The sequence below is a fragment of the Gymnogyps californianus genome, chromosome 3 (genome assembly GCF_018139145.2).
Source record: "Gymnogyps californianus isolate 813 chromosome 3, ASM1813914v2, whole genome shotgun sequence".
Classification (NCBI taxonomy): domain Eukaryota; kingdom Metazoa; phylum Chordata; class Aves; order Accipitriformes; family Cathartidae; genus Gymnogyps; species Gymnogyps californianus.
Genome location: NC_059473.1, coordinates 82704651 through 82719286, shown reverse-complemented (window position 1 = coordinate 82719286; position 14636 = coordinate 82704651).

The window sequence follows — 14636 nt, the reverse complement described above, 5'->3', positions numbered from 1 at the left end:
GCCTGTGCCAGATCAGCCCAAAGGTGATCCCTGTTGCAAGCAGTTTGAGTGGAAGACAAGAGGCAATAGGTGGGGCAGACCAGAGAGAAGAAGGGAAATAAGGAGCAACACCGATCAGTAGAATTGGTGCTAGCCACCTACGTTGTCAATCATCACTAGAAGGAGAGTTTTAAAAGAGGAGGAGGAGAGCAGTGGAATAGCGTTGCAGAGGTTTGTGGGAGAGAGGGTGCAGGAGCCCCATGTGGCACAGGCACCTCTTCAACGAAAGCCTCCTCCATTTAAATGAGCATAAATCCGGAGTGGCGTTGTCCACCGCGCTGAAGTTGGTTTGGAGTTGCAGAGGTGTATTCAGACATGGGGGTCAGGCAGCAGGGTGATAATGTTTTTGATCTTGGACACGGGGAAGTGTTGAGAGGCTCCGTATAACTATGCCCGTACACTCAAATGCACACTCCAGCTGTGAAAATACGGAGTCCCTTTGGGTGTGTCGGGGATTGAGGTGCACCATTTGTAACGTTTCTATTACAATTTATGTGGTGTGCTTTCCTGCAAGAGCCAGCATGACACAGAGCTCCCCTCCTCTACTTACCCTGCATTTATAACACACTGTGATCATTGTGCATATGTGTACATATGTGTGCGTGTACGTACGTGTGTGTGAAATGCTATGTTACTGGGGACCAATAACTATATAAATAGGGAACATGACAGACCAGTGCAGTAGAAGAACAAACACCCATATTAATATTCTGGTTGTTTCTGTGGCAAGAGAAGGATAAGAACTGGAAGTAAAATAGGCTTTTCCAATCAGAACTGTCTTCCTGTTTTTCAAGCCATTCATGACAAGGTGCACAGAAACCTATGCTTCTATAGACACTCATATGCTTTTGCATTTTAGCTTTTTTTTTCTGTTAGTGTCATGACTCAGCTATTATTAAGAAAAATTATGTAGTGGGTAGAGAAACATTTTAAACTATTTTGCTGATAAAGTTAATTTGTTTACTGGACATCAATTAAAAATCAGGTTTTCTCAAATGCATTTTTTACTGTTAAATTTGATGTTATCAACTCAAATAAATCAAGCTTGACTGCAACCTAAGGAAAACAAATGCTTGAGCATTGTTTTAAAACACATGCTAACTAGCAAGCTCAGTAATGAGGAGATGATGCCAGGAATGCCAGGATATCATCTTCTTACTATGATTCAACTTAAGGTCGGTGACATTGATATAACTTTGACTTCAAGAGAGGAAATATTTCATAGTAAACAGAGCAAGAATGAATCCCCTTGGAATAGTAAAGGTACAAATTGCTTTAGTTTTCATTTCCATAGTGCTAAATTTGTATTTCATGTGTGGGATTGTAATTGATGACTGCTTACTTGTCTGGATGAAGAAGGATGAAAAAAATACATTCTGATTGTCAAGGTTGTTTGTGTTAGTGGCTAAAATAGTAGACATCATGCTGAAATCTTTGTAAACAGCACACAAGCAATTCTTTTCTTCTTAAGCAAAACAGAAAAGGAGAAAAGAGGCTTCCAAGCCAAAATATCCTTGTATCATCTGGCTGACATCTGGGAGCGTAATGTACAAATTTTCCTGGAAATATAATTTGTATCAGCTAAGCAAACTCCAATGTACCAGCCAAAGCATTAGATCTTCACTAAAGCTTTGAGGGATTTGAGGAGATTTTAACACCAGGTATCCTAATTCCCTTTCTACCAAGGTTCACAGTTAAAACCAAAGAGGTTTCTTCCATAGCATTTCTCAGTAAATACTGTAAAATCTATAATTATTATTTCCACATGCCAATTTCTCAGCTCTTGAAAAACTCCCAATTGCCTCTCATTATCTGAGATAGTCCCACATCTAAATTTCCCCTGATCCCTTACAGACAAGATTATGTCCCAGTTAACAGTGTAATTCATTAACATTCTCTATGTTGTAGAGAAAGCAAAAACAAAACAAAGCCCTCTCCAGTTAACATTATTTTCACATCTTTTGAGGAAGAGGTGGAGTTCTTGCTTTATTTGTCTTTGCTGAGCTTTTATCTTGGTCACTGTTCTCCCATGAGAATTCCAGTGAATTGGAAAAAGAAAATACAATTTTCTTCCCGTATATAGCCTACGAGCATGATCCACCTTCAACATTATTTTGGACATGTTGGGGTTTTGGTATTATAACAGAGCAAGTGACTGAGACTCAGGATATTTGGATTTTATCCTGCCATTGTCTGGAATCGCCTTGAGGAAGTGACTTTCATTTGAGGGTGAAAGCCATCAAGTCTATCTAAGACATTGCAGTTGTCAGAGCCTGATGAGTTAATGAAAGGGAAAACACAACATCGAAGTCGGTGGCAAAGGACTCGGATCAGTGACCCAGAGACCCATTCCAGTTCTGCCTTCTTATTTTGTTTATTAACTCTGATTACGGCTAAACCAGAAACGGAGTTTGTATTATCTTGTTCAAGAGCAATTAAATCAGCTTAGATTTGTTTATGGAAGAGTAGAATCCATCAGAAACCTATGTTTCATTTCAGGAAAGAAAATTTGTTTCATTTCATTTAAGGAAAAAATGTCAAGTAATTCCTTTAGGGTCAGTTTCCAGAGCCCATAATAAAGCACTTGTGGTAGTTAATGGGAAAATTATATATAATTGGGAAATATTATGTATAATTGGGAAACATTTGGAAGAGAAAGGAATCTAGGAAGTATCAGTAGCACATCTCTTTTAATTCTGAATCAAACCAAATTCGCAGTTTTCTAAACTCACCCTTTGTTCTCCCTGCTGCTGGTAATGTGTGATGTATACAAAGGCTCTCATACAGCTGCTTTTCTCGGCTGACCACACTATTTATTCTAATATGGGCAAGCTGAGTGTTTGTAAGTCTGAAAGAAGGGATGACAGGGAATGCTTTCTTACAGGCATCCTGAACCTTAGGGAACTTTTGGGGTAAATCCACTTTTTTCTGTAGATCCCTTCCCTCTGTAGATCTATAGGGTGTCTCATTGTTCCCTCAGAAGGACATCTTGACCCTGATCCAAGGAAGAGCTTTATCGTACGAGAGACTAACCATATGTTTTAAAAAGTACAAGCTAACAGGTTTACTGGATATATGTATTTGTCACTTTTGACCAACTGCTTTTGTTTACTGGTTAGCATTAATAAAATCAGCTAGGCTGCAACTACTCCATCTTAAGAAGAGGTATTTATGTTTTGAGTTTGTGTGTAGGCTCCACTATTGTCATGGATCTTATGCCACATGGAAGAAATGTGCAAATAAACCATTATGTGCTTTTTCTGTGCTCCATCAAACACTTCTCCATTCGATTCATTGCCTTCATGAGATCTGAGAGCTCAGTTTGCCAACTGTGTTTTCCTAAGGCCTTATGGTATCACATACACCATGATGCAGACCACTAAAGGCGCTGCATGACATACATGGGTTCCTGCATCACCGCTCAAACTGCAATGGACGCAGACTTTTTTCTCTGGTTAGTGTTTACGTGAAAGCCTTTGCATCCTTAATTCACAACCCTGCAGCAAACAGCCTGACTGCTCAGGCACTGCCAACAGTGGATATTTGAACTCTCATAACTTGTAAGTAGTAATTTAGGTTACAGTGTCAGAGAAAACTGGAAGACCACTTCTCATATTGACAGTGTATGGGTCATGATTGTTTTGTGGACTGAACAGTAGCAGAATTTCTCCCTGCTTTTCAATGCAGCTTTACCTTTATTACTGGGATGTGATAAAACAATGGCAAAGACTCTGTTCTATCATTGATTTCAAGGGTGCCATCCTCTCCTGTGCTCAGGCAATCACACACCTTGCTCACAGGGCATACACCTGAGAAAGTGTAAGGAAAATACGCAGAAGTAGGTCTTTCATCCTTCCTGTGTCTTTTGTCCTTTGCATGTCCCGAAAGCTCTCCACTTGCTGTAACTAGAAAAGGTCCGAACTTATTAACTTGTAGCCTTTGCAAAACCATTGCGTGTCAGTATCTACCTCTGGTCAACCAGCAGGTCTGGCTCCAATTATTAGAGGCTGCTCGCTTTTGTACTATCTTCTTCTTCTTTCTAGCTTTTTTTTAAGAAAAAAAAAGTGCATTTCCCCCTACACACACACACAGAGTCTTCTAGTGGCATCATAGAATACACTCTTCTGGACTCTGTGCTGTTACAATGTTGTTTCAGCTGATAAGTGTTAGCAAGAAGCCAATACAATGGAGTATGAAGTCAGTGTGAGAGCTCCATCGGTGTAGGTCTTTATTTAGAACAATAAACACTGTAAGATGATATATGTGATCTTTTCCACCAGGAGTGAAGAGGCAATAGATTGAATGCACCAAAAGCTGTTTCAAACCCCTCTACTGCTATCCAAGTTTTACCTCTTTGTCTATTTGTATGGTCAAACGAAACTCCATTTTCACTCCTTTCTTTTTTTTTTTCCTCTGCTTTTGTCACGTTACTTGCCATTCTAATTAGCTTTCTATTACTACTTTAAGGAGCAAACAGTGATGCCTGTTCTATAGCTGCTGAGAGCTCTTCTGCAGGCAACCGTGTATGGGTTTGCTTACAATGTTAGGCAGGAAGGACTGGAGAGAGGACGGCTGCTTGCCTGGGATGTGGGGGAGTGAGCACAAGCCTCTTTCCACTACAGACTATGCCTGCATCACTAGCCCTTCTGGAGGTGAGAAAGCTGCCATTTCTCATCCATAGAACACTAAGAATAACATTCTCTGGATAAGGGTGGTCAAGGAATAAATACATAGATGATTATAAGATGCTAAAGATAAACATTCGGGTGTTCCTGTAAAGTTTCTGTGCCCTTATACTCAGCACCAGCGGAGTCCCTGTCATTTCCCAGTTCCATGTACTGGGCACAGGCTAGGACTATTCAGGGCAGCCAAAAGCACACCTGAAAGAGCACCAGGTCCCCCATAGCCTGCAGAAGTCCTCCTACCCTGCTTAAGCACTGGGACCTAGTGGCTAGAGCTGAAACAGGGGAGCTCAGTGACCCGGGGGATGGCATTCAGTGCTTTTTGCTTCTGTTTCCTCATCTGACACTGATTCCTTTTGCAAAGCACTTGGGAAGCTGAGAAGTGTTATGTAGGAATTAAGTATTATTTCTCATTAGGTGGAGTACTGAAGAAAAATGTGGGTTCTTGGTATTGCTTTCCTAACATAGCTGAAAGGAAGCCTTGTGCCAGGTAGCTGTGTTCCTCATACACTCTTTCAGATGTGAACGCTTACACTGTAGTGTTCATCTGTTGGTTTCAAAGCCCCCAGGAGGGTCCATCTCATAGGAAGGGTTCATGGGGCACAGGCAGGGGAACAGTCTGCCTAGGATCACTCCATTTCCAATGTAAAGCCCTTGATCCATGCAGTGTGCAAAGGTTGTGCTTGTTCATAAATGACGGCCCTTCTGAGACATCTGGGCTTGCACTGGGATGCAGGGGAACAGCCTTCTCGTTGCACCCGAGGGGACCCTGCAAACCTCCCCCTGCCGCCTGCTCAAGGCAGAACCGAGTCTGGCAGCTCTAAGCTGCTGATGGTAGGACTTGTGTGCATTTAGGGCTGGCCTATTTGTTCAGCTTTAGCGTTATGCCCATGGAAAATAGTGGCCAATAAAGCATAAATGCCTTTGTCCCACTAACATTGGCACTTCTTGTTTTCCAAAGGACTCCTGAGACCACTGAAATAATGTAATTAGCACAAATGTGGTATGGTAGAGCAGGGACAAAAGAGAATAAGGCAAGTTTATTCTGCAGAAGAAAATGCTAGGGTAGTTTAATCCAACAGCTCACACGGCGACTGTCTCCATGCCATGTGCAGGTGCAGTGGACTTGAGAGTTCAAGTGGGTGAAAATTGTGACCCCCCGGGGAGATTACTTGCTCAAAATACAAAGGCAGAAAAATGCGGTATATGAAAATACAGTTACCAGAGTAAATAAAAGCTGCTTTTGCCAATAGTTAAATATTGTTTCACAGCTATTGGCCAAGCCATTCAACACACATTAAAAAAAAAGGCAAACAGACAGATTGTCTTTGTGTTTCAGGAGAAAGCAAAACAGTCTGGAGGTGGTGGTGGCCTACATAGAGAGATGTTGTCCTGTGTCTAGACAAGTTCCAGCTGGTCTCAGATATTATTTGGTTTGCTTTTGATTTTGGACATTTGAAATTATATTTTATTTCCTAATTGCCAGCATACTCCTGCTGGACTGTTCAGTAGAAGTGAGATGTCCTTGTTAGATGACATTTTGCTCTTCCCTTGCCAGTGCAGGCACACGGAGCAGGCACCTCTTTCTTCATTCCTTGTTGATGTTCCCAGCTGCAATACGGTGCTAAGACCAACTGCTCTGCCTTTGCTGCTAGCTTCTTCTCTACTCCCTAATGGCCAGCGTGCTAGCACAGCCATGTTTGATGGCACCTAGTTAGGTGTCTCATAGATACATGTAAACGTGCAGATACCAATTCACAAAGTGCTTTCCACAGTTACCAGCATATAGGTCTGATTCTGCTGGTGGATACCGTGCAAATTTTTACCTGAGGAGTTCAAGTTTCCCTTTTAGACACTCTGGCAAGGACGTTCGGACTACTCTTAGAGGAGCTCTGGAACTGGTACCCTGTTGTGAATGTCTTTATTACCATCCTTGTGTTATTAACACCCATTGAAGGCTTGTACACAGTCACCTCTGTCCAGGGGGTCTTTCCTGAGCCCCTGCAAGCCTGCCTGTCAGCTCCTCCTTCTGCCACCATGCACCGCTGCCAGAACAAGGGTATCCTGGTCCTGGACCAGCAAGCACACTTCTAGCTAGTGAGAGGGGTGTTGCGTTGCTGGGACATATGGGATAAGCGCTGCTGGGCTGTTTATGTTTTCTCAGGAGAATCAAGTCTCAAATGCTGAAGACCTAATGCCTTCACTCGTTTCTCCTGTCCACCCAGCCATACCTCTTTTCATCAGGAAATGTTTTTATGGCCCCACTCTACTTAAAAGACCTGCCTGAAGCAACAAAGCAAAAAAAAAACAAGGGAATACCCTAGGCCTCTTGAAAAAATCACCTAAGACTAACCCTTAGAAAGGTTCTGGGATGAAAAAAAAAACCTTACTGTAGATTGCAAAAGGAAAGAAAATGTTCTGAGAGGCAAGAAAAGTCTTTCTACTTCCTGCTTCTGACACACGCAGCTCCTCAGCTAGGCTGGTGAGCTGGGCAGGCAGAGAGGGTAACTCATTGAAAAGCGGAGCCTCTATTTTGATTGAGGAGAGTCTGTGCATGATTAAGAATCCATAGCATTTTCAGCCTTGAACATTATTCAGCTCTTATGTGGACAAAAAGGGACATTTCCCAAGGCCAATATTGGATTTTTGCATGAGCTGCATTCCTGCTGAAACCACACTTACTCAGAAGCCTACGTGATCTAGCTATTTTTATTTGGCTATAAGGAATTCAATGCACTCAACAGGGTGTAACATCTGTCACACATCCACATAAGCATTGTTTATTTTTATGAAACAAGACCTACACTTACAGTTACTCGCTCTTGCTTTGCATCCTCCAAATGAGAATGTGCGAGGAGAATCATGGCACTTCATTTCCAGTGGTTTGTGGAGGCATAATATACAAAGTGGGCCTTCTGTAGCACATTGATGATCCTACCTAATTACACATACATGCACAACTAGTGTCAACAAACTGAAATCAAAGTCTGCTTTGAAAAAAAAAATCAGTGTCGTTACACAGAATAAATCACAGAGAGTAGATGTGCGGCTGTATTCAGATTGCTGTCTGGAAGATGGAGAAGAAAGCTATGACTGAGCAAGGCTTCAGTTTTAATCCGGGGCTGCTGCTGACTCCCTCTCACCTCCAGCAACTTCGCTGGCTCAGTTTCTCCAGCTGTGAAAGGCAGACGAGATAATGTTTATGTAGAGGTGTGCTGTGAGAGCTATTGGCTGTGTCCGTGCAAATGCTAATTTATTGGTGGTGAAGTACAGCCTAGATGAAGGTGCTACAGTATGCACCCTTTGCAGTGCATCTGCTGATTGGCGCTACAGATAAAAGAGGGGGCTGCATAACCTGGGCACAGTCCAGAGGGAATGACCACAGGGATAAATTTATAACCTGGGCAAGTACAATTTTGGGAAGAAACATGCAGGGGGGGTGGGTTTGGAAAACAAGGTTGATGTGTTTTGCTCTGCATTTTCAGCTTTCTTTTTCCCTTGTACTTTATCTGATTTTCTAGTAAGTGATAGTCTATTGATCCAAATTCACCTCTGATTAAGTCCAACATCCAGAGAGACATTCACCCACACATACACCCAGCAAATAACAACAAAGGAGCTGCTGAAAAGAGTACATATTTCTTAGACTGTACATGTGAATAGAAAGATAAAAAGTGCAATGTAAAGTATGGTTCCTTATAATTGAGAGACTTTGGCCTTTAACTAGATGCCATGTTGTGTTGACATCTGTCTTCCAACAAGATAATTTTTTGTCCCTTTTGAGCAGAATACAGTGAATATGATGGAGTCTGGCAAGTTTTTCCACCTTAATTCAAGGAATCAGCCTACACACAGCACTTCAGTTTCACGAACGTCCAGATTGTACGTTTCTGGGGGAAGGGGGTGACTACCCACGCATGTGTGTGTGTTTGTGCCTGTGGACACCTACACACACGTGCATTTGGCTATGAAGCCAGTGATCGGTAAGTTTGCAGCATAGAGGTAGAAAGGAATGTGTTTATTCTGTAATCCATAAAAGCATCTCTTTTCATAACTGCATCTTGTGTGAGCCATTTCCCCCTCCTTCAGGTAGATTATAGCATTTGGCACAACCCCAGACCACGGGTGGGACAGGTACAGAATGTGCCAGTAGCTCCCATCTCTCCAGTATCCGTCTGACACACAGTTCTCTCCTTGCTCCTCTTTCTTTTCTGCTGCAGGCAAGAGAAGGACTTATTCTTCAATGGACTAATAGTAAATGGCTACATTTCCAGTGCTTGCTTACCTTTAACAGTAAATAGCCAATATTCAGACCATTCCCTACAAGTCACTGTGATGAACTGATTGATGAATAAGCCCACACTGCACTCTGGCTGGGCCATATAAATCCCACCCAGATCTCTTTCCCCTGCATAGGCATGTAATCCACCTAGCTATTTAGCCTGGGGCTCAATTTATCAGTACAGCTTCACTTTACTGAGGCTGAAATGCCAGGTCAAACAAGAGGAGCCATCACTTCTCTGTGTTGCATCCTGCAGGGTGAAAATTTCCTGCTCTCAAAAGTGTGGGAAACTTCTTTTCCGAGCGAGCAGAAAAGTTGAAGTTGTACCTCCAGAGCGCTTAGGGGACATGCAGGGCTGGAAGTAGCAGCACACGAGAGGAGAACCCCACAGAAAAGTGACAAGATTAAAGGATCTTCTCTCCCCCGCCCCCCTCTCCCATCCCTCCCCCGAACGGGTAGCAAAATCAAAGTTAAAAATGTATCTATGGAAGGGACTGATGAAAGATTAATAATTAATTTTAGAGCAGCGATACAACATTTTTTGAAATGTAAATTTGATGCGCAAAAGTGGCATATTATGATAAGCAGGAGCAACAAGGGAGAGTGAGTACAGGAGGGCCTGTTGCTCAGAGACAGGCTAGCGAGGAACACTTACAGCCAGCTTTATTTTTTCTCTTCCTCTCCCTCTCTCTCTTTATGCAAACTTATTATCTGAACTTAGGAGGTTTTGAAGAAGTTTAAGGGCTGCGTATCTGAGGCATAGAGTCTTCAGAGCACATCTCAGCTACAGTTTTGCCTTGAAAGCTAAATCTCTAGTTGCGCATTGCCATCCAGTGTCTTCCCATACTTCATTTCTCCTGACCGCTCCTGTCACAGTGGTGCTAACCATCCAATTACATTGCTAAGACTTTCACTTCTGCTTCTAATATTTGGATTTAGTTTTCTGCCCCTTTCCACCCTGCTTCCCTCCCAACTCCCCTCCTCCTTAGCTCAGCCTCTTTTGAACCATCTCCTTTTGTGCTTTTCCCGTGCATGGTGCAGGCTCTTTTACTCTCCCTTTTCTTTCCCCAGCCCTGTTTACATGAGGGCTTTGAGAGCAGCTTCACCGTGCGCTCTCATGAGAGTTGTGCAAATTGCACCAGTGCTTCAGTTGGAAGAGACACTCATCTCTGGAGCCCCATGCTGTGCAAGAGTGCATCAAGGCCAAGTAAGCCCCTTGATGCTGCCTCACGCTGTGATCCTCCTTTGCAGAGTGTCATGTGTCAGGATGGTTTTCCCACAATGCATTCTTTAGTTCGGTGTCAGGGAAAAAAAAAAAGAACAAATAATCTGCTGCCGTCACAGGCAAACACATTACCTGCAGGGCAGGGAGAGGAGCCAGTCTTCTTTCACTGAACCAAATTCACTCCCCAAAGTTGCCTTTGGACATGTATTTATTAATTAGTGCCCAGGCGGTCCAGCCTCTGCTCCTTCCAACTTTTTGCCCAACACATGTTGGTTTTTTTGCAAACAGTGGGAATTCTGGAAAGTTGTTAAGGAAAAAAAAATCTTGTGCTTTCATTCCCTTACTTGGATTCAAATGATGGTTTTATTTATGCATATTGACAGACCTATGCTTCGCAAGTACAATTAATACCATATAAATCATTCATATCCCTGCCCTGTCATTTATGGGAATATAGCATAAACTCCATATCCTTATCTTAATTAAACTGATAACGCACAACAGATACAGCTCCCAAGTGCATCTGAAAACAGCACTGAACACTGCTGGCTCTCTTGCAAGCATGCGTTTTTACGGGGTATTTACCGCCCAGCCGGAGGTCACCTGCAGCAGCACTTGGGCAGGCAGGCAGGCTCTGCAGCCCGACCAGAGAGCAGAAATCAAGCCCTGCATTGCTCTGCGGTTTGCTGGGAAGGTTTTGACACTGCCATGCGGTTTGATGTTTCTCCCACAGGGAACCCACACAGCCACGCAGCCGAGCCTCAGGTGTTGGCAGTGAAGCGCCCACGTACACCTCCAAGCAGGGGCACTCCAGCAAAACCAGGCACTGCCACAGCCCAGGGAGAGCCAGGAAGGCTGGCACAGGGACGGGGCCAAGCGGGGAGGAGGAATCGGGGCAGGACACAGGCAAAAGTTATAGCGATGTGGTTTGAAATCAGCCAGCTCAGCTGGATGCGGAGGGACAGGCTGCAGCGCGGCACTCTGCCTGGGGCCACGTGGGAAGTCAGACGGGCACTGCACCCATTCCCTGCGCCCACAGGACGGCAGGCTGGGTGCAAGCAAGGTGCTGCTGGCTTCTCTTGCCCTCCCAGCAGATTCACACACTGTCAATGTTTGCCCTGTTTGAGGAAGGCTGCGAATTCCTCAGCATAGGTCCCCTTCTCCTCTTCCTCCCCAGACCTCTGCCTCCCTCCCCTCCATCTCTCTCCACTATGGGCAGTTTTGCAAATCTCATTGTGCAAGGTTAGCTGGCAGGGCAATGGGGTATGTGTGTGTCTGACATCAGCCCCAGAGGAGGTGAGGAGAGGGGGGTGAGCTGGTTTTTGGGAAGGAGAAGAAGGAGTGCTCCCTCAGTGCAGCTGAAGCAAGAGGTAGGCCAGGGTAAGAAGAAATATTCCAAGAGAGTATTTCTTTGGCTTTGCCTCAGAAAAGCATCCCTATTCAAGAGGAGCAGCTAAGAATTTGCTTATGTTTAAGCACATGCTCAAATCCTGTTGACCTAAACAGAAATGAAGCATATGTGTTTAAATGAGCATATGCTTAAGTGCATTCTTCAGACAGGAGGGATGAGGGCAATTAAGCACATATCTATATGCAAACTAACTATCTGTCATTTACGTTTAGTCATTGTAATGCATTTTGGACAGTGAACAATTCTGGCAAGGAATTTTTTACTAATCATTTCTCAACATTTGATAGCTTTAATGAAAAGACAACATTCTCTGTTCCTTTGAAATAAGGTTTTCTCCCTAAAAAAAAAAAAATAAAATAAACCAAACCGTGAATTTTGTAATTGCAATTTTTTTTGAGAAGGTAACAAATAGCACTGGAATGTAAGCTGCAGTCTGTGTCCACTCTGGGTCATTTCACCAGAGAGACATCTTGCATAACCATGAAAGGAGACAAAACTGTCATTTAAGTCTTGAAACACAGAATAAACTTTTCTCATCCATTGTTCTCTTGTATATGTGTAAACGTTACCTTTAGCCGGCATGATTTGATTTAGACCTTCCCCACATTGCAGCTGGTTTAATGGAATGCCATAATAGTGTCACACGGTTATTCTTGAAAAACAGCTACTAAATGTTGATGTTACTTATTGTAGCAATATTTATGTGAGAATGCTGCAAATACTTGGGAAAAGGTTTTAAAGGTTGAAAGGCGAGTATAGCCATAAATTATGAGTAATGCTGCAGTTGGGAAGTGACATAAAGTTCAATGGCCTCAGCTTTCGACACTGTGTGTTCATTGTTTTGGACACTCATGTGACTGCGTCTCAGCCAGGCGAGGGCTGGTTCTCTCCCTTGCTGGATGGGATTTCAATGCAGGATTGTGGACGTTTTTAAAGTGATTCTCTAATGTCTATTGTGTAACTTTCTCGTCTCTGACACAAGAATCAGCCTAAAAGCCAACCTTAGCAGTCTGAGTGACTGAAACAGATAACGGAGTTCATATTAATGCTGGTTTACAAGATTAATTCACATTTTCTTTCCTTATAACACTGAACAGAGAAACAGAAGACAAAAATGCAGTGCTAACCAGTAAAGCAGATTTGTTTGTTTGAGGGTTATTTACAGGGTCTTTGAACTGCTTTTTGGGAGCCTTCCACCCAGCAAAGTGTAGAGAAACCCAGAGCCAAAGCGAGCCCAAAGGGTCGCAGCGCTGCTGGCACAGTGGAGTTTCCCTACCAGGCAGAGGACATCTGGGGCAGCTCTTGCCCCAGGACAGGGAGGGAAGGAAGAAGGGATGGAGCCGGGACAAGGAGCCTGGGGGAAGATCTGCAGAGCTGGGCTGGCTGCTGCCGTCCCCCGCCGTGGCCGTCACTATTTGATCTCACGCTCAGCAGCAGCCTGCTGGCTTCTCTCAGGCTGCGACACAGGCAAAGCAAGCAGCAAAGCCAGGATAACCTTGCTGCTCACAACAGCCTGCGGCATCTTTTGCCTGTATCTAGACTAGCACAAGGGAAGCCTGGAATAGATAAGGTCCTGAATTGCAAGATCACTCCAAACTGTCCTCAGACATACCGTGCCATCCTCCTACTGACACTCTCCTTAGGCAGTGGAGGGCTTTATGGTTTAGGTAGATTAGATTGGTCCCTTTATAAAGTTCATTTTGAAATGGAAGTGTCAGTTCTCCAAGTGTTGTGGCATGCAGAGGGGCCTCCAAACTTCCCTCAAAACTTTTGAACATGCTCTGGAGGGTGCAGGGAGGAGACAGTTGTACCCAAACCAGTGGGTTTGCTTTGTGGGAGAGGAAGTGTCCGCATGCTAAACTGTGAACAAACCTCGGAGAGTGTCATTAGGGGTGATTAGACTCCAGTCTATAAAGTCCTTAACGACCATACCTACAGTTCTCTGTACCATACTATGTCCCCCATGCTACTTGCTGCCTTGTATCCCCTTCACCCGCCCCTGCCAGTGCCAGTCCCTGATCAGCTCCAGCCAGAATGGAAGGTGCTTGCCGGTTAGCTGCCGTTAGCTCGCTATAGGAGCACACCGGGATTCAAGGTACTGTGATGTGAATACTACTGGTCCTGCAATTATGGCAAGATCTCCAGAAATGTCCACGTCTTTGAGACAGCTCCACTTTTCCTTCAGTTTTGCTCTACTGCTGGGGTAAGGCTTTCAAATCTCTGTGCCCAATGGTATCAGCAGGCTGTTAATGAAGTTCCTGGGCAGTTCCCTCACACCAGGACCACACTGGTGACGTCCCAAGAGTTGTCAAGTCCCCGATAGGCTGTCCAGTTGCCAAAACCTCAGAAATTGTCTCCGAGCAAGTGGGATCCTCTTCTCCCTCGTCCTTTGGCTGGAGAAGCTCCTTCTGTTCAGTGGCAGAGGTGGAAAACACAGGAATGGCTGGAGACAACCCTGGCACCTAGGGATTGCTCCACCACTGTACAAAGCTCCCTGGCCCGGCAACTTTTCCAGGAACAAGAGCACTTTGGAGATGGAGCACTTTGCCGCTTAGGGCTTAGAGCTTCCATCTGTGCCCTGTCCTTTCACCGTATTGAATATTTTATGCAAGCACACGTGGCTACAGGTGCATGCATTTGCACAGTGTTTGTAATGCACATAGCTTATTCTGCATTTATAAAAAGTCTGTAATGGATCAGTTACATTATTTTTTCTCTGATTTGAACAAGTTGGTTAATAAATGGGACAGCCTGTAGCAACGTTCTCTTCTGCCATGGCAGGAGGAATGGGGAAGCTGTACAGACAAGCTTTTAGCAAAGTTGCAAAATGTCATTAGCACATAAAACCTAAAATCACCATAAGCCCATAAAAACTATGGTAAGTGAACAAGTAAAATCACAGTAAGCCTATAATCACATAAAACCTATAATAAATTGCTGCTGTGTAGTAAAAGCTGATTAAAAATTGATTAAAACAGTTCAAACTATGTAGGTCTC